Source organism: Stigmatopora nigra, chromosome 14 (genome assembly GCF_051989575.1).
Source record: "Stigmatopora nigra isolate UIUO_SnigA chromosome 14, RoL_Snig_1.1, whole genome shotgun sequence".
In the NCBI taxonomy this organism is placed as follows: Eukaryota; Metazoa; Chordata; class Actinopteri; order Syngnathiformes; family Syngnathidae; genus Stigmatopora; species Stigmatopora nigra.
Genome location: NC_135521.1, coordinates 7,049,951 through 7,077,208, shown reverse-complemented (window position 1 = coordinate 7,077,208; position 27,258 = coordinate 7,049,951). Strand labels below are relative to the sequence as shown.

Below are 27,258 nucleotides of genomic sequence, written 5' to 3'. Positions count from 1 at the left end.
CCTTACTATACTATGTCGTTTTTTTAGGAAAAAAAGCCTTACTATACTATGTCGTTTTTTTAGGGAAAAAAAGCCTTACTATACTATGTCGTTTTTTTTAGGAAAAAAAGCCTTACTATACTATGTCGTTTTTTAGGAAAAAAGCCTTACTATACTATGTCGTTTTTTTTAGGAAAAAAAGCCTTACTATACTATGTCGTTGTTTTAGGAAAAAAGCCTTACTATACTATGTCGTTTTTTGAGAAAAAAAACCCTTACTATACTATGTCGTTTTTTGAGGAAAAAAGCCTTACTATACTATGTCGTTTTTTTAGGAAAAAAAGCCTTACTATACTATGTCGTTTTTTTAGGAAAAAAGCCTTACTATACTATGTCCTTTTTTTTAGGAAAAAAGCCTTACTATACTATGTCGTTTTTTGAGGAAAAAAAGCCTTACTATACTATGTCGTTTTTTGAGGGAAAAAAAGCCTTACTATACTATGTCATTTTTTGAGGAAAAAAGCCTTACTATACTATGTTGTTTTTTTTAGGAAAAAAAGCCTTACTATACTATGTCGTTTTTTTAGGAAAAAAAGCCTTACTATACTATGTCGTTTTTTGAGGAAAAAACCCTTACTATACTATGTCGTTTTTTTAGGGAAAAAAGCCTTACTATACTATGTCGTTTTTTTAGGAAAAAAAGCCTTACTATACTATGTCGTTTTTTTAGGAAAAAAAGCCTTACTATACTATGTCGTTTTTTGAGGAAAAAAAGCCTTGCTATACTATGTCGTTTTTTTAGGAAAAAAAGCCTTACTATAACATGTCGTCTTTTTAGGAAAAAAAGCCTTACTATACTATGTCGTTTTTTAGGGAAAAAAGCCTTACTATACTATGTCGTTTTTTTAGGAAAAAAGCCTTACTATACTATGTCGTTTTTTTAGGAAAAAAGCCTTACTGTACTATGTTGTTTTTTTTAGGAAAAAAAGCCTTACTATACTATGTCGTTTTTTTAGGAAAAAAAGCCTTACTATACTATGTCGTTTTTTGAGGAAAAAAAGCCTTACTATACTATGTCGTTTTTTGAGGAAAAAAGCCTTACTATACTATGTCGTTTTTTTAGGAAAAAAAGCCTTACTATACTATGTCGTTTTTTTAGGAAAAAAGCCTTACTATACTATGTCGTTTTTTTAGGAAAAAAAGCCTTACTATACTATGTCGTTTTTTGAGGAAAAAAAGCCTTACTATACTATGTCGTTTTTTGAGGAAAAAAAGCCTTACTATACTATGTCGTTTTTTGAGGAAAAAAAGCCTTACTATACTATGTCATTTTTTGAGGAAAAAAGCCTTACTATACTATGTCGTTTTTTTAGGAAAAAAAGCCTTACTATACTTTGTCGTTTTTTTTAGGAAAAAAAGCCTTACTATACTATGTCGTTTTTTTAGGGAAAAAAGCCTTACTATACTATGTCGTTTTTTTAGGGAAAAAAAGCCTTACTATACTATGTCGTTTTTTTTAGGAAAATAAGCCTTACTATACTATGTCGTTTTTTTTTTTAGGAAAAAAAGCCTTACTATACTATGTCGTTTTTTTAGGAAAAAAAGCCTTACTATACTATGTCGTTTTTTAGGAAAAATAGCCTTACTATACTATGTCGTTTTTTTAGGAAAAAAAGCCTTACTATACTATGTCATTTTTTTTAGGAAAAAAAAAGCCTTACTATACTATGTCGTTTTTTTAGGAAAAAAGCCTTACTATACTATGTCGTTTTTTGAGAAAAAAAAGCCTTACTATACTATGTCGTTTTTTGAGGAAAAAAGCCTTACTATACTATGTCGTTTTTTTAGGAAAAAAAGCCTTACTATACTATGTCGTTTTTTTTAGGAAAAAAAGCCTTACTATACTATGTCGTTTTTTTAGGAAAAAAAAGCCTTACTATACTATGTCGTTTTTTGAGGAAAAAAAAGCCTTACTATACTATGTCGTTTTTTGAGGAAAAAAAGCCTTACTATACTATGTCGTTTTTTTAGGAAAAAAAGCCTTACTATAACATGTTGTTTTTTTAGGAAAAAAAGCCTTACTATACTATGTCGTTTTTTTAGGAAAAAAGCCTTACTATACTATGTCGTTTTTTTAGGAAAAAAAGCCTTACTATACTATGTCGTTTTTTTAGGGAAAAAAAGCCTTACTATACTATGTCGTTTTTTTTAGGAAAAAAAGCCTTACTATACTATGTCGTTTTTTTTTAGGAAAAAAAGCCTTACTATACTATGTCGTTTTTTTAGGAAAAAAAGCCTTACTATACTATGTCGTTTTTTTAGGGAAAAAAAGCCTTACTATACTATGTCGTTTTTTTTAGGAAAAAAAGCCTTACTATACTATGTCGTTTTTTGAGGAAAAAAAGCCTTACTATACTATGTCGTTTTTTTAGGAAAAAAAGCCTTACTATAACATGTTGTTTTTTTAGGAAAAAAAGCCTTACTATACTATGTCGTTTTTTTAGGAAAAAAGCCTTACTATACTATGTCGTTTTTTGAGGAAAAAAAGCCTTACTATACTATGTCATTTTTTGAGGAAAAAAGCCTTACTATACTATGTCGTTTTTTTAGGAAAAAAAGCCTTACTATACTTTGTCGTTTTTTTTAGGAAAAAAAGCCTTACTATACTATGTCGTTTTTTTAGGGAAAAAAGCCTTACTATACTATGTCGTTTTTTTAGGGAAAAAAAGCCTTACTATACTATGTCGTTTTTTTTAGGAAAATAAGCCTTACTATACTATGTCGTTTTTTTTTTTAGGAAAAAAAGCCTTACTATACTATGTCGTTTTTTTAGGAAAAAAAGCCTTACTATACTATGTCGTTTTTTAGGAAAAAAAGCCTTACTATAACATGTTGTTTTTTTAGGAAAAAAAGCCTTACTATACTATGTCGTTTTTTTAGGAAAAAAGCCTTACTATACTATGTCGTTTTTTTAGGAAAAAAAGCCTTACTATACTATGTCGTTTTTTTAGGGAAAAAAAGCCTTACTATACTATGTCGTTTTTTTTAGGAAAAAAAGCCTTACTATACTATGTCGTTTTTTTTTAGGAAAAAAAGCCTTACTATACTATGTCGTTTTTTTAGGAAAAAAAGCCTTACTATACTATGTCGTTTTTTTAGGGAAAAAAAGCCTTACTATACTATGTCGTTTTTTTTAGGAAAAAAAGCCTTACTATACTATGTCGTTTTTTAGGAAAAAAAGCCTTACTATACTATGTCGTTTTTTTTAGGAAAAAAAGCCTTACTATACTATGTCGTTGTTTTAGGAAAAAAAGCCTTACTATACTATGTCGTTTTTTGAGGAAAAAAGCCTTACTATACTATGTCGTTGTTTTAGGAAAAAAAGCCTTACTATACTATGTCGTTTTTTGAGGAAAAAAGCCTTACTATACTATGTCGTTTTTTTAGGAAAAAAAGCCTTACTATACTATGTCGTTTTTTTTAGGAAAAAAAGCCTTACTATACTATGTCGTTTTTTTAGGAAAAAAAAGCCTTACTATACTATGTCGTTTTTTGAGGAAAAAAAAGCCTTACTATACTATGTCGTTTTTTGAGGAAAAAAAGCCTTACTATACTATGTCGTTTTTTTAGGAAAAAAAGCCTTACTATAACATGTTGTTTTTTTAGGAAAAAAAGCCTTACTATACTATGTCGTTTTTTTAGGAAAAAAGCCTTACTATACTATGTCGTTTTTTTAGGAAAAAAAGCCTTACTATACTATGTCGTTTTTTTAGGGAAAAAAAGCCTTACTATACTATGTCGTTTTTTTTAGGAAAAAAAGCCTTACTATACTATGTCGTTTTTTTTTAGGAAAAAAAGCCTTACTATACTATGTCGTTTTTTTAGGAAAAAAAGCCTTACTATACTATGTCGTTTTTTTAGGGAAAAAAAGCCTTACTATACTATGTCGTTTTTTTTAGGAAAAAAAGCCTTACTATACTATGTCGTTTTTTAGGAAAAAAAGCCTTACTATACTATGTCGTTTTTTTTAGGAAAAAAAGCCTTACTATACTATGTCGTTGTTTTAGGAAAAAAAGCCTTACTATACTATGTCGTTTTTTGAGGAAAAAAGCCTTACTATACTATGTCGTTGTTTTAGGAAAAAAAGCCTTACTATACTATGTCGTTTTTTGAGGAAAAAAGCCTTACTATACTATGTCGTTTTTTTTAGGAAAAAAAGCCTTACTATACTAGGTCGTTTTTTGAGGAAAAAAAGCCTTACTATACTATGTCGTTTTTTTAGGGAAAAAGGCCTTACTATACTATGTCGTTTTTTAGGAAAAATAGCCTTACTATACTATGTCGTTTTTTTAGGAAAAAAAGCCTTACTATACTATGTCGTTTTTTGAGGAAAAAAGCCTTACTATACTATGTTGTTTTTTTAGGAAAAAAAGCCTTACTATACTATGTCGTTTTTTTTAGGAAAAAAAGCCTTACTATTCTATGTCGTTTTTTTAGGAAAAAAGCCTTACTATACTATGTCGTTTTTTTAGGGAAAAAAGCCTTACTATACTATGTCGTTTTTTGAGGAAAAAAAGCCTTACTATACTATGTCGTTTTTTTAGGAAAAAGGCCTTACTATACTATGTCGTTTTTTAGGAAAAATAGCCTTACTATACTATGTCGTTTTTTTAGGAAAAAAAGCCTTACTATACTATGTCGTTTTTTTTAGGAAAAAAAAAGCCTTACTATACTATGTCGTTTTTTTAGGAAAAAAGCCTTACTATACTATGTCGTTTTTTGAGAAAAAAAAGCCTTACTATACTATGTCGTTTTTTTAGGAAAAAAAGCCTTACTATACTATGTCGTTTTTTGAGGAAAAAAAGCCTTACTATACTATGTCGTTTTTTGAGGAAAAAAAGCCTTACTATACTATGTCGTTTTTTTTTTAGGAAAAAAAGCCTTACTATACTATGTCGTTTTTTTAGGGAAAAAAAGCCTTACTATACTATGTCGTTTTTTTTAGGAAAAAAAGCCTTACTATACTATGTCGTTTTTTAGGAAAAAAAGCCTTACTATACTATGTCGTTGTTTTAGGAAAAAAAGCCTTACTATACTATGTCGTTTTTTGAGGAAAAAAGCCTTACTATACTATGTCGTTGTTTTAGGGAAAAAAGCCTTACTATACTATGTCGTTTTTTGAGGAAAAAAGCCTTACTATACTATGTCGTTTTTTTTAGGAAAAAAAGCCTTACTATACTAGGTCGTTTTTTGAGGAAAAAAAGCCTTATTATACTATGTCGTTTTTTTAGGGAAAAAAGCCTTACTATACTATGTCGTTTTTTTAGGAAAAAAAGCCTTACTATAACATGTCGTTTGTTTAGGAAAAAAAGCCTTACTATACTATGTCGTTTTTTGAGGAAAAAAGCCTTACTATACTATGTCGTTTTTTTAGTAAAAAAAGCCTTACTATACTATGTCGTTTTTTTTAGGAAAAAAAGCCTTACTATTCTATGTCGTTTTTTTAGGAAAAAAAGCCTTACTATACTATGTCGTTTTTTTAGGAAAAAAGCCTTACTATACTATGTCGTTTTTTTAGGGAAAAAAAGCCTTACTATACTATGTCCTTTTTAAGAAAAAAAGCCTTACTATACTGTGTCGTTTTTTAAAGCCTTACTATACTATGTCGTTTTTTAAAGCCTTACTATACTGTGTCCTCCTTTAAGAAAAAAAGCCTTATTATACTGTGTTTTTTTTCCCTAAGACAAAAGCCTTACCACGTAAATTTGATGTCATTCTTAATCATTTTGGAAAATTTGTATATATCAATTCTCACGTCACATTTTTTATCTATTCTATACTACATTGTATGAAGGAGTAAAGTTATACTGTACATCCAATCGAGCTGCTAGTTTCCTCTCTGCCACTCGTCAGCCACCATCAAAACTTGTCACTTTCTTCCCGTCTATTTTCGGCTGATTGACGCGTGCTGCGGGTGAAAAACGCGAGTGACGAGTTCAGCCCAAGGATTTTTAGAGGGGAAAAGTACAAACGTCAAAAATGTTCTGCCGTCCATTTTATTTGCCCAGAAATAAGCAATTTTAGTAAGTGTCAAAGGAGTCAATGAACAATCTTGCGTCTAGACTCAGTTTGGCTGTCAAAGTTTTTCAAATAATTAACAAGTGACCCGAAAATGCTTCTTAAATAATAGTTGAAAATTCAACAGGCGTTGTTGCTATGGACTTAAATATGTGTAAAGTCTTTCAATTTATATACACAGTCCTGCTCCCCATTGTTGTTGATCTACTGATGAAATGATCAGAAGGTGATGAATAAATAAATCTGCGTTTTACATCTTATCCCTGTCGTTTTTGTTTAACGATAAAGCTCGGTAATCTTTTTTCAAATAAAAGTCTTTTACTCCGTAGTGGAGGTAGCAACCTGACGTATGTCTATTGATTTTAAGATAACTCTGTCAAGGTCATTGAAATAACTGTGAAATGGAATTATGGAACTTGTTTTAATAGGCCCACAATGAAAAGTCCCCCCCAAAAAATGTCCAGCACAAGAGGAGAAAGAAGGGATCCCACATCCTGGACGGCTCGCCAAAGAGGAGATAAATTAGAACGAAAGAAGAGATTACGCATAAATGTGCTAAAACGCTGACTAGCAATGAACCTTTATGATGTTTCTTTCGCTCACATCGTCCTTTAAGAGGTTACTGCGGAGACCTCTCTACTCTTTTTTTTCTTTACAGTGCTAAATTTGCATACCATAATATTGAAAGTCAATGAGCTAAAGTTGTCTATAATGGTCTTTTCTGACATAAAAATGTAAGCTAGAAATTGCCATTTTCATTGCTGACTTTCTATTATTTGAGGGTCTTTTTAGGTCACTTCCTTGCTAAATTTCAAAGTTTTTCAGCAAAATGAAAACTTAAGGATGGTGATAAATGTTTTAGTTAAATGCAACAGTGAACAGGTATGTCTTTAAAGATTTAGAGGGCATAAACTCCCCAAAGACTTGATGTTTTGTTTAGAGATTGTCCGAGATACATGGAGGATAAACAAATGCCGATTCTCCATGTTTGATTGAGACTTTGAAGGCCCAAACCAGACCATCTACAGATGAACTGAGTGGTCAGGATGGGGATTAGTTATAGAAACAGAGCTAAAAGCTTTTTTTTCTGTGAGCAAAGATCAATAGCAAACACTTCAATCCCAAGGCTTTCTTTTCATCTCATCGGAGGAAAAATATATTTTTGAGTATTTTTCACATTATTGTCCAAAAATATAAGCGCAGTGTAAATCTCACGTGGCATGGCATTCCACATTAAAGGCAAAGTACTTCAGGATTTGCTGGAGTAAAAACAGATATTTACAAAAAAAGGAGTGCTTCAAGATGGTAGATGAAAAAGATTACTGGGGAAAAAAGCAACAAAAACATAAAATCCCTGCAGAAATACCTTAAAATGCTTGAGGCCAGTAGAAATCACACGGAACTGTGTGAGACCACACAGGACTCAGTGCCTGAAACCATTTGAAAACCACACCAGAGTAGACGAGTTTGCAAAAGACAAGATGAAGTGGCTTTACCCTACCACAGAAATAAAAAGAAAAAAACAGACTGAGACTACATTAGACTGCTAAATTCCTTTTAGACCATATGGGATCATGACAGAACACAACCACACTATGACACAGTAATCTAGCACTGCACAAAGCGTTTTGATACACAAACACTGCCTACAAGCACATGAAGAAATTCCAGAAAAGGTTCATGGGAGCAAATAGAAGCACTTAACATGACCTGACACCAACAAAGGCCACCTTAAATGTGTCCAACTGTATCCTACATTTAAACCAAGGCCATCTACCAACTCAAACCTTCTGAAAACATGCCCAACCAGACATAATCATCTGACTCCTCCTAAAAACCGACAAGACAAACCTGGAAATCAGGAAAACCTAGACCCAGCTAGATGAAGCTAGACACATCAATGCGACTGAATGGAGACCTCCTAATACTGCAAATGAGATCCCATGACTGAGATCAACCTGGTTTGAAGCCAGAGGCCATTATGTGACACAAGGCTACAAGGAAAGCACAGAAAAAGCTGGACTTCACAAGATTGCCTGAGACCAGCTAAGACTACCCGTGACCTGAGTAAGATATCACTAGTCCATCGCCTTGGAATTTTCAAAATCCCCTAAAACCCCCGAGGAAAAGTCCCGACTTCACGAGACACGGCATCAAAAAGGACCAATGAGACGTTGACGTGACATCACCTCGCTCCATCCACGGTTCCTTGGTGGGACTTTTGGTTACCCGCACACACTAGCTTGACAAAGCAGGCGTAAACAACAAGACCCCGCAGCTCACTAATGACTACCCATGATGCCCCTCTGTTTCCCGCACACGTTGCACCTGGGAAAGAGCAAATGCATTTTTTTTTATACTTTTTGCTCACACAATATTATTAATATCTGCAGCGACGTCTGCTCCAGGCCTTGTAAATAATAACATGCGCTGGGCAGCAGCCTATGAGGCTACAGCTAATCCTGCTGTTATTCCACTTTTATTGTTGCTATCTGCTCATTATTTCTCATCTCCTGCAGGCCTAGGGCAGACACTTTTAAATTACTTTCAACTTTCTTTATTTTCTTCCACAGCAAAGGTCAAATTAGTTCTAAGGCCCGGATGCCTTTATTCACATTAATGCCTTCCTTCAGAAATATAGGAGGGGGGGCGGGGGGACGTTTACATTTCAAAAACAGTTTCCGAATAGAAAATAAATCTGATGGGATTATACTAAACTATGAGGAAATGGAAAATGAATATAACTAAACCTGGAGGAATTAAGGAATTACAATTGGGCTGAAACTGAAAAAATGCATAAAAGCAACGTCAAATGATTATATTAGCTGAAATAAATGGCATATTTTTAAGTCAATATCTTTGTTTCAAAGACTTTTTGTGGGATTTGTCATTGTGCAAAGGACATCCCAGCGGGCAAGATTAAGAAGGTAAAGATTGTGTGTCTGAGTCGGTTGGATCGCTACAATGACAGCCGTCATTAGTCATCTGGCCATTCAATTAGGACACCCAAAAAAAATGGAGCATATTTAACGACCATGAGGATCCCCTAGGGTTCGACAGTGAGAGGAACACCGTTTTCAGCCAAAAATGCTGTGACTTGGCTACTTGCAAACGAGGCGCTAGACCTGTAATTTGATCTTGATACCATTCTGCCCTAACAGCTTTTCAGACTAATCAGCAGAAACAGATTCTTCCGAGGTCGCGTCGGAACTGGAGGGGACTCGACATTAGAGTTTGGCTTTATTGATTCCTCTGCAGCTAATTGGCGCCAGTGCCAAAAAGTAGAACGGCAACTCAGGTATTTGTACTCATTAAAAATGGAAAAGGTACATCGATGACACACTCGCTTCCGAGAACTGATCAATTTTATGATCCCCCAACAATATAAGAACACGAATGAATGAGTTAAAGGTGGTATTGGGGGCTCCCTCTGGTAGTTGCTATGAGTCATGAAAAAAAAGTGCATATTTTTATATAACATGTGTATCTTAGAATGAAGATGCAAATAAATATTGTATTTAATTGAGCTATGGAAATTACAGTCAATATAAATGATCTCCTAAGGCCAATGAGCTCGACTGCTTTTCTATTTTTTGGTTGTTTACCGTTTTACTCTCGTAAGTGATCCTGCAAGACATTGGACGCCACTTGGGAGCAAAATCGATGGCAAACGCCAACGCTGCCGCTGCAGCTCAAAGTCGTGAGAAAGTTGCTTTATGGCCCATTAAGTCTATCCACTCCTGTGTCCTTCCTTTCAGCCGTCCAAGTACTCATCACCACCACGGCTCATCACCGGCCAGGCTGCTTAGTAGCCTCTCACGCTTGTGTACACATTCGCAAAAATATTGGCAGACACACGCAGGGACACACACAAACACTACGGACACGTTGCACTCGTCTTTTTGTCATGTGCAAAAACAGTATTCAAATAAGTGCTATCACGGGATTTTATGTGCAGTAGTGGTCCTCCATTTTTAGCCCCAAGGCAGAATCAATAGCATGGAAAGGTTTTTTTTGTTTTTTTTTTCCTAGCTAACAGCTCCCCATTGATACATTTTATAATGGGTATAATGTCAAAATATTAATATACATTTTGATACAAACTAATTGCCAAACTGTTCAACCATTTATCACCTTGGCTGGGCAAGAAAAAAAAAACAATCATTTGGGCTCTAAAAATCCATGACTCGCTGTTTGATTTTGATACATTTCCTTGTATTTTTCACTATTTTTTTCTCAGTTTAAAAAATGCAATAAGAGTGCTGGCTTGTGTCAAGTAGGCGGAGGCTCTCACCTTCACACAAGTGACACATCCATAACGTGCTTCTGATTGCATTTTGACGTCTCAAATGGTGACTTGCACAACCTTCAGACGCAGCTAAGAACAAAACTACATCGGGACAGATTGTCACATTTGAGCATGGAATACAGGTAGCAAGTTTCCCAGTATTTGCACTTGACTCAAAGACGGCCCATAATAATGGATGCCAGGATAACAGTGCCCCACTAATCAGAAGAAATATCTTGATTTGTCAGCTCCCTCCCTAAATATATGCCCTTGCAAATGATGCATTTGACAAAGGACACCCAATTCATGTAAACTATGGGGATCTCTCCTAGGTTACTTCCTCTCAATACCCAATGCCAGTCTTGATTTTGGGCAAAAAAGATGCATAGGTCAAAGCAGGCCTGCGAACATTGTTGATTTTCCACTGAAGTGGGAGCAGTGAGTGTCATTGGACATTTATATGCTGGGTCTCGCACTGAGTTTTTCCTGTCTATGCAAGGGAGTGAGAGTGAGCTTTGGCTGGAGCGGTCACTTAGAGAGAGCCCTGGCAGGCCTTATTAGACGGGGATACTGGCGCGGCCAAGCCACGGCGGCTCACCAGCCTTTCCCCATCAGTGTGAATGCCAACATCTGGCTGCCTCGGGGCTGACAGTAACATGCCGGAAATGCATGCTGGCCACTGGCACAATTGTTATGCCAGTCACCTAAATTGCATTTACACATAGTGTTCACGCCTGTTCCTTAAAAGCATCGTGGACATTGGATAAAACAAGTCGGAAACTATGCACTCAGTGTGGCCCGGTGGCTGAGTGGCTAGAGCATTGGCTAGAGCATTGGCTAGAGCATTGGCTTCACAGTGGGAGACATGGGTTCAATTCCAGGTTGGTCCACCTTTTTGGAGTTTGCATGTTCTCCCTGGGCCATTGTGAGCTTTCTCCAGGTACTCTGGTTTTCTTCCACATTCCGTGTACATGCATGGTAGGCTGATTGGACCCTCTCAATTGCCCCTAGGTGTGAGTATGAGTGTAAATGGTTGTTTGTCTCCCTATGCAATGCTAATGGCTGGCCACCAATTCAGTGTGACCCCTACCTCTGGCCTGAAGTCAGCTAGGATAGGCTCCCGCACCCCCCGTGTTTCTTGTGAGGATCAAGCGGTTCAGAAAATGAGGTGAGAATTTGCACTCATTTTTATTAAAATCAATTTTCTGGCAATTTTGTCTGTGTGGCCTTTGTAGTTGTTGAGAAGAAAGTTGAGTATTATTTAACTGTTTACGTTGGTTGGTTAATATCAGTAAACAGACATTTGAGAAAAAATAGTGCTCAAGTATCAAATAAGTTATTTGATACTATAATTCTCTTTCATCTATGTTTTAAAAGTAAAAAGCATTGGCTGGCAATGACGTGCTAAACGTCCAATCCGTTTGAAGTGGCCAGAAGAAGAACTATTTCTATTTCTATTACACTGGCTACCATTGACGGCATTAAACGCCCATTCCATTTGAAGTGTCAGGTTTGCCTCTTTTACGGGAGCCTTACTTTACTTCTCAAAAGTCTATCATCATCAATTGTATTGAGCAACTTTTCAGATAACAATTGACTTTGAACTTTTAGTATTGTTCCAACAGTGGTCTTTAGAATAAATATTCCTGTAGTTTAAAGTCAAGTGCGGTTATATACAAATAAACACTGCCATTTAAATTTGGGTGTGCCTTGTTGTCCCAAAAGTACAGTGTATGTATACATTTAAATGAATGTCATGCCATGCCACTTAACAGCATTGGAGATATAATTTTTAGAGTAGCGTATTGCCAATTCTGTCTTTCCTTTCTTCTGCTGTGAACTCACATATTTCTGATGGGAATTTGTTGTAATTGAACATGCTGAAGGAAGTGCAACCCTTGCGATGACAAGCTGGCTGGCGTGAGGAGATACAAGTGTGTTCCCAGGAGAAAATGCTCCCTTTTAATCCCCTTTCGCTCCCCTCAGGAAATAGACAATTTGCCTCAGCCAGTGTTTGTGGCGGGCACTTCCCGCTTTCAACCATAGAGGAACCTCGGGTTAGAAAACGCATGAGCATTTTGTGAAAGCATGATGGTGAAATGGTGTTTAATCTGGATGCAAAGAGGGGACTGGGGATCTAAAAAGCAGTCCTCATGGGCCGTTATGGTCCCTGGTTTTTGTTCCAACCCATGCAAACAGTTTCAAAAATATATATTGTTCCACTCTATACAAGATTGAGAGCCATGTCCTAAAGGGATCTACAGAAAACGGGTAATAAAAAAGGAAATAACAATTTGTGCATAAACGGGCTAAATAATGTGTTCCGGTTATCATTTTTTTATATCTGCCATACCATATTTGTATCATGTTAGAATATCCAGATGGGAAGCCAGGAGCCCATATTAGAACCCACAATTTCTGAACTGTGCCGTATTACCACTTGATGCCTGTAGTAATTGCAAGCATTTCATAATTAGTGCGCAGAGATGAGATTTAAAAGAAGCATGTCATCGATTCTCCTTGCTGTTTCCCCACATGCCGCCTGTCCCTGTGCGCAAGTCAATTAGCTGGGCAAGTTGGCAAACTAACTCCAAGGTGAACGGTCAACACGTCGCCATTGATTAAGCTAGCACATCGGTCTCTTGCGGACCTCCCGATGTGTCATCCGTGATAATGCCATCCGTTGCCTCTTTTGCTACGAGGAGTGGGGAACGGCGGGTCGGACTAAAATGAGCCCCCTTAAGCCTGGAAGCTGACTTCCCTCATAAGGCTGACTGATATGCACTTGTAACATTATGGAAACCAATGTTTTAAAGATGGTTCCTTCCAGTGTAGGGTGACCAGCTGTTGGAAACCACATCTCAACAAGTACATATTAGACAGCAATGACTTAAAAGTCACAAGTAATGCTATGGAACTCTTGTGTTAGTTAGACAGGCAGATAAATAGACTTTATAAATCCTGTTTTGCAGGACTGGTGAGTTTCCAATAGAAAAAAGAGCTGATGATTGGATTTGATGCATGGTAGTGTGCGATGAAACAGTGGCACCACATTTACTGCTTCTGGACACGACCGACATCAGTTGGCGCTTCATTCTGGATAGCTCTCAGCTGTACTGCGAGGGCTACTTTCCATACTGGAGGCTAGAAGAGTCTCCAATTAGATTTGGGTGACATCTGCTCCCAGGACACACTCAATATGGTTCCCAGCTGGGGTGCACTTCTTTGACATTTAACCCAATAAATGTGGATGTGTAAATACTTACAGGGCAGAAAACCAAAGCTTTTTTTCACTCCTCAATCATGTCCTGAATCTATAGTTGCATCGATACCAATACTAGTATTGGTACAGGTACCAAAATGGCACAAAAATGGCGTCATCAGAATCTGGGAGTATTAAGAAATAACATGCCGAATGTGTACTTTTCGAGATCTCGCTTCCAACTGCTGCTCGCCCTACCCAAGTTGAGAGCCAGCTTCTGCTGTGAATTTCAATGAGTTTATTACAAATAGACATCCTACCCATTTGAAATGAGAGGGTGTCAGTGAATGCATGGTTATTCATTCGCTTCCAACCCTCCCACTTCCAATGGATTGCACATCTTGTAGTTTCCAATAAGTAATTAAACAGTGTTATAAATTATTGAAATATTGCACTCAAGTTCATATGCAGTAAGTTACTATTACAGAGGGGAAAAAAAAGAATATTTGCTCATAAAACATGGTATCAGTACAGTATTCGCTGGGTGTCGGATTTGGTATCGGGAGCCAAAAAAAGGTATTACTAACTAAAATACTTCTGGATTGAAACATGTGGTCCTGATCTGGACTTACTTCTCTCCATCTGGCACAGAGTGCTGTATCTGGATTCTCACGAATATTAACTTTGGGCCACTGCTTTCTGGTCGCCTAATCAACACACCAATATAAAATAAAAGTCGCTAGACAGTATGAATCACGAGTGTGGTGTAAGCGCCAGCCATCTGGGGACTTTACCACACTTTAAAAATATACGCCAAGGAATTATGCAGACGTGTGTGCAAATACGCTTGTTAAAGAGAGATTTGGCGTTTAATACCGGCGCTGCTTTGATTGCCCTCGTATGTCAGTGATTGAAAACGAGCAAGCTTACGAGCTCCGAAAAGGCGTGCGCGGGTGTAATCGATGGTCCGGATCCTCGGGGTGCTGGCAACTTATAACTAAAACTTTAGCCATCTGCTTCCTCTCCAGTAAAAGTCATCTTACGAATAGACGGGCTGGAAATGTCGTATTTAAAATCTTGTCCTAATTACAAGAAAGTAATCAAATTGTTCACTTTTTATTATGTTTGGGATTTATTTCATTCTTTGGAACTGCCAAACTCTCAAAAGCTAAGTATTGATCTTGAATCTCCCATGGTGTGGACTTGAAATAGGTTTTCCATTTCTCTACTCCCTAGTGTTAAAAACCCAATCCTGTCTCAAAACCCTAACCCAGCCTTAAAACTAGTAATAAACTCATTGGGGTGTCCCCTGATTTACTACCCACATTTGGTTGGGATAGGCTGCAGCACCAGCGCGACCCTCGTGAGGAAAAGCCTCACGGAAAATGAATGATTAGTTCATTTGTGTTCGTTTCACAAAAAAAACTTGTTTTGTGTGTCTTTTTCGCCTGAAGGCACCATAATACCAGATTTTTCCTATATTTTCCTCTTTGGTTATGCTGTTGTTTGAGTAGTATACCCACAGGATAGAGAAGAAGAAACAAACTCAAATTTCTTTTCTAGAATAACGTCTCTCATCCTGACCTGATGGGCTTTGAATAGAGATGTGATTCACATCACTTTGGCAACGATTACCAAATTTTTAGTGTGTGGCTAAGTTAGGATTGTGCGTCACAGCAAAAAAAGCTTGGAAGAGCTTCCAGCCTCTCTCTCTCATCCTCTCATGTGCACGCAAATCATCCTTCATTAGCGTTTTATACAATGTTAGCTCATTGGCTGACGTCAATGGTGAGCTCAAAGCAGCCTCAATTGTTGTCAATTCTCACCAAAGGTAAGAATATTTATTTTATGATGAAGGTGGATTATTTATTTATTTATTGTTGTATTATTCATAATTATTTTGAAAGAACTTTCTTAATTTATTGTCTACTTGAAGACAATAATTACACATAAAAAAACAATCACTATCACAAAAAAATCAAGATATAAAATCAAGTGATCATGTTTCAATGCTGTTAATAGTGTTAGATGTCCAATCATATTCGACATCTCAGTCAATATGGTATATCACCGTCAATGGCAGCCAAGGAGTTAATACTAAAAAATATTTTTTTTAACCTAATTCCACGCCAGTGAAAATAAAATGACCGTGCCAATTTCCTACCGCCATTTAACCAACATTAAACATTAATTGGTGAATGGTGGCTAATGAGTTTTACTACTTGGAAAAGGAGATTCAAGATTTTAAACAATGAGCCTGATTTGAGCCTGCCTAGTGTTTTTTTGTATTTCAATAAGAGACAAATCCATGTTCTTATTGCTGGAAGAATATATAACTACTGAAGTATTTTTTTCTTCTTTGCCATTATCGATGACCAAACATTACCTATGATGTCCCTTTCATATTGACTGAAAGTACACAAGGCCCTTTACCACTCTGTGCAATGGCTGCCCTTTAATGACTCCATTAGAAACCCCTGTAGGCCATATGGGCATCAAATTGATCAGATCAGAACTCGGCCAGAGAAAACGCCTGAATGCTTGGAAATTTGTGAACATTGACTATTTCAGTGGGTGATTCATCTTCCTTATTGCATTTTATGGTTGCAAGATGGCCCTCAGCAAAATACAAGTGCCAAAGTAACATTGTTTAGTCAGTTAGTGAGTCAATTACTTGGTTTGTCAGTAGTTTAATAGACCGTTTTTTTTTGTCAATTAGCTTCCTCAGTCAAGCGATTGTCTACGTTCAGTCAATAGGCAGTTACTACGTTATTTAGTTGGTCACTATTAGTAACAGTACTTTTTGGACTATAAAGGTGTAGATGACTATAAATTACCGGCAACAAATTTGACAAGAAATCGGTATTCGGTCATATGTAAGGCCGAAGTATTTTGACACTTAAAGACTAGTGTTGTGAAGTCGATATTCCAAAAAAACATTTTTCTATTTCCATCCAAAAACAATTTTTGATGCTACGTAAATAAAAAACCTAAAAGTAAATACAAAAATATCTTCCCTTACCATCAAGAGTTACCCAAACATTTCAATATGTATATTTTGATACATTTCAAAGTTCTTGGCCTGTACAAATCCATATATACATATATAAACCGCACTTAACTATAAGCCACATTCATTTAAAATATAGGCTCTAAATCGGAAATAAAGTTTAATCAAGCAGATTAAAAACTAATTTTGACTGTGCAAAGAATTGACATTGCATATGCATGAAAGAGAAAGCATGCACAGTTGAGAGAAGAATGAGGCCCTTCTGTTTTTTGTTCTCACTTCAGCCCTCAATCGGTTCTGCCGCTTGTTGCCTGGCAACCGCAATCCTCCCCTTGAAAAGAAACTCTTCCCGGTCACAAACATCACTAAAGATACATTCGCATTTGACGTCTCACGCTTATCGATAGCAACACAATAGTGTCTCTTTTGATGGACTAATTGGAGTTTTTTTGGTTAATTTGTCTCTTTTTTGTTCCACCAATGTTTCCTAGCTGAGCCTTTTGTGGAATGGATGCTTTAGAGAGATAATGGTTGATAGATGATTACGGTTAGTTTACGGTGAGCTTCAACGTAATTGTTGCAGTTGTGGAGGTAGTTGTTGATTTTTCCTCTGGGAATGCTGGACACTCCTCAATAAGAAAAAGCAATTGAGGCATGAAAAGGGACAAGATAACTGGGAATAACAAGTCTACACTGTCCATATTTACTGTAATAGTACATGAAGATATTTATAAGACAAAGCAAAAATAAATCACTAAATTCCCAGAGCACAATACACATGGGCCACACCTATTTGAGTTCATGTCTTTTTTCTTCTTCGTTTATCCAATTTATTACAATAGATTTATTTGTTTGTTTGAAGTAGATTAAAATGATTATTATTTTATTTTGAACTGTTAACAAATTTCCCTAACACATTTTAATTTGCATATATGTATTTTTAATGGACCATGACAAAAAGAAGTGAGGCAACACTATGACTACAAATGGATGTTAGATTGGGACCGCAAAAATGAATTTCGGGAAAAATTAGTTTTAAAAAATGTGGTAATAACTGCATATTTCATCTAAACAAAAATATGATACATTTCTTCTATGGTTTGTCTCCAGTCACGGCATTCCTCTAAGCGTTAACGGTCTATTGTCGTCCTGATAACGCTATGCGACACCCTTAACACGGATCAGATCGTTTCACAGAAAACTTTGTGACAGCCACCAGTCAGTTTTCGTCTCGCAAGTCCAATCTGGAGGTGAAAATCCCCCAACGGACATGACATGGTTTTCTTCCTCGTGAAATTGTTAACAGCACAAGCTAATGCATCAATATGGTTATTTTTGTTGCAAAGGCTCATTAAAAGACGCTCCGGGCAACTTGATACTACCACAGACGAAGAAAAAAAAGGCCATGGAAGTCCCTTTTTTGTGGCAGTCATTAGATGGAAAAAGAAAATAACATAATTAACTATAATACAATACAATAAGATACTACTTTTTTACTTCATATTGAACCCTGTGGCTTATAGGCTTATAGTTAGATGAGGCTAATAGTATATGATTTTTTTGAAGGCCAAGAACTGCCTTATCAAAAGTATTGAATAGTACCAAAGTATTCATATTAAACTGCTGTACGCGGATATATTGTTTGATTGCAAAAGTATCGATACTCATGATTTATTTCTTAGTTTTTTGCGGCCAGGGGTCACATTTGTCTATTTTGTCCAATTTGTACTATGGCCCACAGTGCTTAGTTAAAGTGACATAGTGACTATGGATTTTTAATTAGAAGACAGAGCAGGTCAATGAGGTTTGTCGAAGAGCAGTTCCTCCGTCACCCCCCCAGCCCTTCTATCCATCAGCGTGTTTTAATGTGCTGACAGCTCTTTGAATCGCGCAGGACCGCGGCCCAAAGATGTCTTGGATGGGAACGCTTGTAAAAGTAGGATGAGGTCACCATCAATCCGTCATCCTTATGGGCAAACATTTAGGAAGGATCCGGCAGGGGATGATGAATATCGCCCACCGGGGTCGCGGATGTTGTTGTAATATTGTTTACAGAGTGTGTGAAAAGATGTCAAAAGATCAAGGCGTGACAAGCAGGACAAAGATTCCCCCATGGCTTACTATTGCACTCAGCACGCTAGAACACTGTGGAGAAGACACTAGTCCTCTTTGGATTTATAGGATAAGGACACAGCAATTTCTTCTATAGCAAGAAATGGCAATAGAAAAGGAAGTATTTTAAAAACAGTAACGATTTGACTTTAATGCTATAGAAAAACGTTTTGCCAATATTTTTTCCATTGAACATTTTACTCCATTAATTAGGTTTTTTTTTCTTCTAAAAACATGTCATAAAAATTGAACTTTTTTCCAAATTTGTCAAATTCCTAATGTTTTGGGTGCCATATTTTTTGTTGCAATATTACAGGTTATTTTTGCAGTGCCTTGGAATAATTTTTCCACATAAAAGGGAGAACATCTTCACTTAGTTTGTATAATTTTTGCCGCTTTTCCCCCCTCAAATCGTTGCTTATTTTATTTCATTTTGCTTTGTTTTTGGGCAAAATTTGATTTATTTCTCTAAAGTTGTATCAAACTCCATCAAAAAAGTCAATGGGGAAACTTTTTTTCCACTTTGTGACTAGTAAGCTCACATGCAAAAATAAACAGTTTACTAAGTGTCCAAAAAAAAAGTAAGTGATATATATTAGAGAGAAGAAAGTCAGTCAGGTGCTATCATGCATGTTATTTTTAAAAGTGGGGTGGGGGAGGGAAACTTGCTTCTCAAAGGCAAGTGAGATGGAGAAAAATGACCCATCATCTTTGATGACAGCACCCCGCCTGAGCTGACAGCCTTCAAAAATACTCTCTTTTCTTTTCTCTGTGCACACGCATTCAGGCGTGCATGAGGACGGCAAAAACCTGAACTGGATGAGCGGTCACGTGACTGCCATGTGACATTCACACGCAAACACATTTGCAGACTGTATAGTGATGGATGGTGAAATCAGCCGACATGCCCATGATCGATGCATGATAGTCTCATTCATTGGCTAGATAAATAGTAGATAGATTAAAAAATCAATATCTCGATGCACACATCTGGAAAAAAAGTCTTCTAAAATACAGCTATTATAGAGAAAAAATATTTCTAAAAGTAAAAAAAATGATTATATAGTTTAAATTGTGGCGAATAATCAGTGATTTTTTTTGTCTTCCTCACAGACGGAGAATATTTTAGTAAAAGATTCCTATGAATAATAGAAGACTATATTATTGCAACAGTATTGTAATTAGTAAATGTAAATGAATTTTTAACTCATTGCCTGCCATTGCCAGCAATGGACGTCCAATTCATTTTGACAGGGAAGGGTGAAAAACTGACTTTGCTTTTGATAAATATTTGGGATAAAAAGTATCAGGATTTATCACCATATCGATATATTGTCACACCTTCCGGTGTACCTAGTTCAAGTTGTTACCGCTTTTTTCCCTCCCAACACATTATTTTACTTTTGAATTACTGCACATATTTACAATGCATGTGGTAGAGTCAATAATATCCTAGAAACATGATTTATTATATTCACAGGGCGACGGACGCAGCTGTCTGTACGCTTAGTATTGATCAAAAAGAGGCTTCAAGACTTATTATTTCAGCTGGAATTCTACACAAAAGAAAAAAGAAGTCATTACTTGTTGCATGCATTGAATGAGATAAAATATGATGGAGTGGGGTGCCGTTAATTTGAGTTGAACTATAAACAGTGATGCCATCTGCAGCGAAGTTGTTGTGAATTTTTTATCTGTAAAGCTGGTCTATGATTTGTATTTGACTGTTCTTACCATCCTCCACTTCAGTTTATCTGATATTTTTCTGATATTATAGACTTTCCCTGCCTAGAATTCAAAAGGAACTGCTACCGTGGATAGCAAAATAAAAATAAAAATCCTTAAACTTAATGTATTTTGTCAAAAATATGAGTAGACCTAAGGTTATTGAATCAAACCGCTTCCAAAATTTGAAAGACTTTGTAATATAGGCAAATATTATGTCATTGTCCGAGGGATCAATGTCTGGTTATCGTTACAAAATGAGTGATTGGGGCCACTAATGGACAATGATATCACAGTCATTCCTCCATCCAAGTGCTGGAGTCTTCCCTGCTGTTTGGCAGCCAATTGCAATAAATCAAAATAGAACCTTGAAAGTCATTTAGATTGGAATTGTAACACAAAGTGAAGTACTTATCAGTTCAGTAGCGGCGAGGCACAGGAGGCAGAGAACACGAGAAGAGGGCTTATCTGCTCATGCATACTCCTCCACCTTGCAGCTTCACCTATAGGGACGGAAAAAAAACAGCAATGAAACATTTCCCCCGACAGGATGAAGAAATCTGTTGGCAAAGAATCTTGTGTATTTTTTGTTGTTGCCCGCCATTGATTTTCAGCATAGATGCTGTTCAGGTGGAGAGGATTGGCAACAAAAGTGTTTTCTTAACACCAGTTCCTTTGGGAATGCCCGAGTTTACAAGTTGGCCTCCATTTCCCCACAACTCATGAGCCCCAACCTCTTGAAACAAAAAAATCCTCCCATAGGACCCCCTGCAGCCTCCTGTTAGCGTTAAATGCCATACCCTCCATAACAGATTTCATTTTTCCAGCGGGCAATGGCATCGTGGGACGGAAAAGCTAGTGGGTTGCCCTTTTGTGCTAGGAACTAGAAAACAAAAACAAAAGTGGTGCAAACCACCAAATTGAGTCGACGCGCAGGTTGAAATTTTGACACTTCTTATGACAGTAATATATTAAATATTTAAATTCAGAGATGGGTTTTATTTTGGTTTATTTGTGATGCCATTCTATTTAGTTTGATTCAATTTTCTTGGAAGAGGGGGGGATGAACCCCTCCTAGTACAATCCAGTTAAATGCTTAAAGGCGTTAATGAGTTAAACGAGTGCCCTGTGGGGGTTGAAAAGGGAAATCATAATTAGTGTATGAAAGGCTTAAGAAACTAAGAAAATTCACCTCAGCATCGCCTCTTTGAAGCGGTCTTTGTCAAGCCATCAATTTAAGGCAATCCAACAGGCGACGCTCAGATTAGCACAATGGGGATTAGCCCACCCATCCTCTGCTCATCCTTCCACTAACATTACCATTTGCCCGCTACTGTGAGGCGTGGGTGCTGAGAAATAGCTGCGACGGCAGATTTTCGTGTTGTGAACCTGTGTGAGAGAGAGCAAAAAGAGAGTGTAAGAGAAAAATGTTTGATTATGTTAGGATGGCTGTCACAGGCAATAATGAACAGCTGACTTCTGCTTATTTTTATTGAACATTTCAGTCATGTAATTACATGTCATATGATGCAATATGGGATGTATATAAAGAAAGAAAAGGGATGAATGAAAGAACCATCTGGTGGCCAGTTTTTTAATAGATAGAAAATATGTGATATTGGTACAACAACTGATGGGAATCAGACTCACGACCATAATAAAAAATGGCATTGAAGCAACACTTGGGATTTGTTCCATTAGTGATGCATAAGCCATTAAAATGGTGCAAATATGATACATTAGACAAGCATTGAAGATGAGATATTGTACAGTTGGCCATTTTGGGCCTGCTGAACTTGCCCTACGTTTTCTCTCCGCTACCCTCCTTCTGTTTAACACATTTCTCAGTCTAACAAGAGTTCAGTCGTCACATTCCAACCCCGCAAGCGGGTTTTTGTGCAGAGTTTAAAGGCGGGGGTCGCACCACGTCAGCCGGCATCCATGTTTTTCCTGGCGGCGGATTGACAGCGCCACTGTGAATTATACATGCGCTCCGTCGGCAAAGAAAGAGAACAGAAGAGGGAGAAATACTAACACTGTCGGGTCTATTATGGTGATAGTCTTTTGTGTTCTGCTCAAGTGTGTCACTCTTCAAATTGCGAGATGACTAAAAAATGGCCATTTCAGCAAACAACTGGGGTTAAATGTTGGGGTAATTGCAAGCTTCTACAGTGAAAGGGGCTGATTGCGACTGACAAAGGTGATGCCTCGATCTCCGTGGGATGCTTTGTTGACAATCTACATAATCACAAAAGAAGGCAATTAAAGAGGAAGCGGTACATTTATGGATGCTTTCGCGAAGGCTGAAGGCCTTGGAACTGTGCTAGGATGAACAAGGACTCATTCGCATGGATGAATTTAACGTATTTAACCCTTTCAGAGGTCACAAAAGTGAGTAGCTATTCAAAGGTTGACACTTGGGCATTTTGACCATTTCTAGAGTGGATGGCTGTTCTTGCTCATTTAACAATTTTTAACTATTATTAGTATCGCTGAAGTTATGGAATTAAGAAAACCTCTGGTGCTGAGTGTCGCCTTTTGGTTGTTTGTATTCAAGAAGTGGAAAAAAAAGCTCAATTTTCTCCTCTATACACGGTGTTGTTTATGGCTATGATGTCAAGGTTGTATTCTATACAGTATGTGCAGTTTATGGAAGGATAAACAATAGACCAAATGGTCCTTCAGGATATTTTATTATGGTACAGTACTCTATGTGACCCTCACAGCTTCCATTCTGAAACACAGGGCCGTTGCTTATTTAGCCATTTGCTTGATTTTGCCTGATTTAATACTAAATATGTAATAGAATTCAAATTATAAGCAAATAACAATAACAATTCCCATTTTACCATCCTACTACCGTGTTACTATTATGACCACATCGATAGTGACCACTACTCCTAGTGCACCACTATAATTAGCCATTTCAATGCATGCAATTATAACCATGGCTGCTCCGGAAAAGTTAACTCAACTCAAGTTTTAGTAGGAAGCTGTCAAGAAATTATTGGAATTGCAATATAGTCACCATTTTAATACAGTGCCAACCTCCCGTGGGGAGTTCACATGTTCTCCCAAGGCATGCATGGGTTTTCTCCAGGTACTCCGGTTTCTTCACCCATTCAATAAACACGCATGGTGGGTTGGTTGAAGGCTCTAAATTGTCCCTAGTTATGAACATGACCATCTCCTTGTGCCCTCCGATTGGTTGGCCACCAATTCAGGGTGTCCCCTGCCTGGTGCCCATAGTTATTTGGGATAAGCTCCAGCACCCCAAAAGTAGTGAATGGTGTTTGGCTGTCTGATAGTTATGGTAGTCAATACTAATTAAATCCTGAGAAAACTAATCCATTCCCGAGTATTTTACCCCAATAAAACAGATGACTTATTTGGTTAGGCGAGGGGAGCATATGTTGCCTACGCCTCAGCCTCAACTTTTGGCATTTCGGTATGAACTGAAGTGGGTCTTCCTCCTCCTCTTCAATTTCCTCCTCATTTTCTTTCTACTGTGGGCTGCTGGGCTGACTCTTTTTTTTCTTCCAAGGACTATGGCAAGTGTGTGATCACATTTTGGCCAAAAAAATTTGACCAAAGTCTTCTTCAGCAGACTCTACCTGGCTCCTTGCGACCATGGATACGAGCACAGACTCTTATTCTGTGCTCTTTTGGATGAAAAAGCATGATTGCCCTCTGTAGTTCTTCAGAGGAAGTGCGGCATACAGCTCCCAGAATTTGTCAGCGTCTGAATTGTGCACGCGAGTAGACATGAGGCGCTCGAGGTGATTTGTGGGCCATTGTTGTGCGGCGGGGAAGTGGTTGACAGGTCGTTGCGAGGTTTGCACAAGGTGCCAGCTTCCCGGCTAACAAGGCAGGCGCGGAAAGGGCCTGGAAGGAGATAACGGAGGAGCTCCGCAGGTGGATTCCACGTGCTGACTGTGTGGAGATACCTTCCAGTTTTACATACATGTGCGCAATGGCCTGTCAGTCTTTGGTTGGTTTCTGGCTTAGCTCATTTGCAAGTTACTCGGTCAGTTGTTTGATCGATCAGTTGTCAACCATCGATATATAAGGGAAACATCTTGAGCGTGAGGCTGTAATTTAGACTCTTTGATTAATGGGCTGATTAAGTTTTACACTTTGTTGGAAAGGAGAATATTTCCGATCAGGCAATGTACAGTCTTCTTGCAGAAGATTTTAAGTTTTTACAGAGAATTATGTGTTGTGGAAAAAAATCCATACATCTACTACCTTCAAAATGTACAATACATGCCTACATCCAACAAAAGATGGCCTTCCATTGCTGTATCTTTTGCTATTAAAGTTGAATCCCATCAGTGTGAATTTGAGGAATGCTCTAAGCTGCTGTAACACTAATGACATTTATCTTTTATTGACAGAATTACTACATTTGCACCAGAAATGATCTTTTTTCCAGGAGTGCCTACGTGAAAACCTGTGTTTGGTCAAGCAAGCGGCTGGGCAGTTTGGAGATTAATATTTGTTCTCCTTCCACTATTGGACTCATCTGATACTTAGATATGTCCAGGCAGCCTCACGAGCCCATCTCATTCATCTTGAAAGTAGAAAAGGAGGATAAATATTAAAGAAACAGGTGTTTTCATGGTGGAGTGCGTAGACAGGAAGGAGATTTGTCACCGTTTATCTCGTGCGCTCCTGTCTATGCAAGAGTGAAACATCCTTTCATTTCCCAAGGTTAGCCAGGCAGATATTTGAGAATAACAAATATGCGAAAAAGGGGAAAGCTTGGATTGAACAGAGAGTGGAAAATAAGAGGCAAGCACCACTTCTTTACCCTCCGTTGACTTCATTTAAGTTAGATTGAATAAGAGAGCAGAAAGAAGGTTTGGGTTTACGAACGCACTCACTGAATTGTAATGTGTTGTATTGTCGTACATGACCTTGTACTGTATTGAACTGTTTTGTAATTTATGGCATTCTGTGAAAATGTAATGTATTGAATTGTGTTCAGTCAATGTAGGTAGCATTTTAAATTCTGACAACCTCATCACTGGGTTCAACCTCCACATGGAAGAACACTGGAACTGGAGTAGCTGTTGGCCATGTTTAAAAAAGGTCATATGGATTGAGACAATCAACCAATCGCAGGGCACACTGAGATGAACAACAATTCACACTTACACTCCAACATAGGGACAATTAAGAGTGTTCAATCAACCTAGCCTGCATGTTTTTAAGGATGTGGGAGGAAACCAGAGTACACCCTCAATTTGGTAGATCCAACAAAGACCATGTGACATATGAAAACGTTTTCTTTCCATGAAACAGCGCCTCAACATCCATCATCATTAGTCACATAAACAATGGGTAGTATCCTTAGCCATCAATAATCTTCAAGTAAACATTTGTAAGGTGTCATTACTTTCATTAATAAACCTTCCTCATTGACATTCATCACGAGAGCTGATTATCATTCCGCAACCGTAGCGGGTCATAAAACGCTATTAGCCCAACGTCCTCATTTGTATGCCCGAGCCCTCCCAGAGATATTCCCGAAACAGCATGCATAGCACCACGTGGGTGTCTGTCACCTCACGTGCGGCAAGACGGAAATCCACCTTTCACCTCCCTATTTCCCCACCATATTAATCAAAGGTGGCGTATGGAAAGCAGTGGACATGGAAATACTAATATGAATAATCAGCTGCTTAACATAACATCTAAACATTGTTTTGTTTCTTTTATGCATTCCCGGCGTAGCCTGTGTGACCTCAGAAGTTGAACGTCATCAACGAGGTGTCTGTCTGCATCTCTTTGGAGTTTTTGCTCGTATCGGATGTGACAGCAGGGAAACAAACAACAGCCCCCGGGGAAGAAATTGGCGTACGTGCGGTGGTGCTTTGCTCGTGCGTAGACACGCACAAGCACTTCTTGGCAAGCTGGATGCACCCCATTCGTAGCAGCAGCACCCCCCCCCCCTCCCCGTAATCAACATCAATACATGCTTGCCTTTATTGTACTTGGACTTTAATTTGAAGTCCAACTATAGAACTCTTTGCATAAATCTCAACATTTAAATTCGAATTTGTAATCGTAGGCCAAAATTTAAACCCCAAAATTAAAATCTTTATCCTGCCTTGAAACCTCCTCAATTTATTTTCTATACAGGTTCATGCTCAAGAATTCCCATAATGCAATTCGACACTGTCTGAGACTTTCTCCCACACAGCACCCGACTGACCCCCCACTCAGAAAAACTGCCACCTAACACACACAACTCCTTGTCTTGTTGCCGTTTGATGTGCTGCTACTTTGCCTTTTGATACATACACACAAACATCGCGGCTCTTTGATAATCCTACACCATGTCTAGCTTGCCTCCAGTTCCCTTCCATCACCAGGGGGGCCGCATAGGTCCCGATCTGCCACAGTGCCTCAGTGATTGCTTTGTTTATCTACACGGCCTCGGGTCCTTACAAATGCCTTGACCGGTCCATCTCAGCAGGGAGTGCGTGGAGCCCACCGAAAGACTAACGAGAACCCTGGCAATACGTTCAGATGTCATGTATATTTACAAGAAAACAACTTTAGTTTTTGTATTAGAAGGAATGCCTCACCCCAATCATTAACTTTTACAATAGCCATTCCTAAAGACTACTGTTATCATAATAATAAAATGTTCAACCTAATATCATTCCTCAAAAATATACTCGATAAGAAAAAAATGTCCATCGTCCATCTTTTCAACAAGAAAACAAAGTGGAATGCTATTTTTTTATGAAAATCCTTGTATTTCTAAAACCAACAGAGCCTCCAAGGATTGACTATGTGAACTTTTGTCCACGTTGTTTTTGGTGAGTTCAACAGACAGAAGCAGCAACAATA

At 37.6% G+C, this 27,258-nt stretch overlaps 1 long non-coding RNA gene across 2 annotated transcripts in view; it reads right to left on the bottom strand.

The window, feature by feature from the left end:
- LOC144207315 (uncharacterized) overlaps window positions 1–27,258 on the bottom strand; it is a 58,997-nt gene that overhangs the window by 6,766 nt on the left and 24,973 nt on the right. For both annotated transcript variants that reach the window (XR_013328626.1, XR_013328625.1), the window contains exons 5-6: window positions 21,587–21,783; window positions 20,806–20,897 (exon numbers count right to left, since the gene is read on the bottom strand). This is a non-coding gene — a long non-coding RNA (uncharacterized LOC144207315). The remainder of the gene's footprint in view (window positions 1–20,805; window positions 20,898–21,586; window positions 21,784–27,258) is intronic.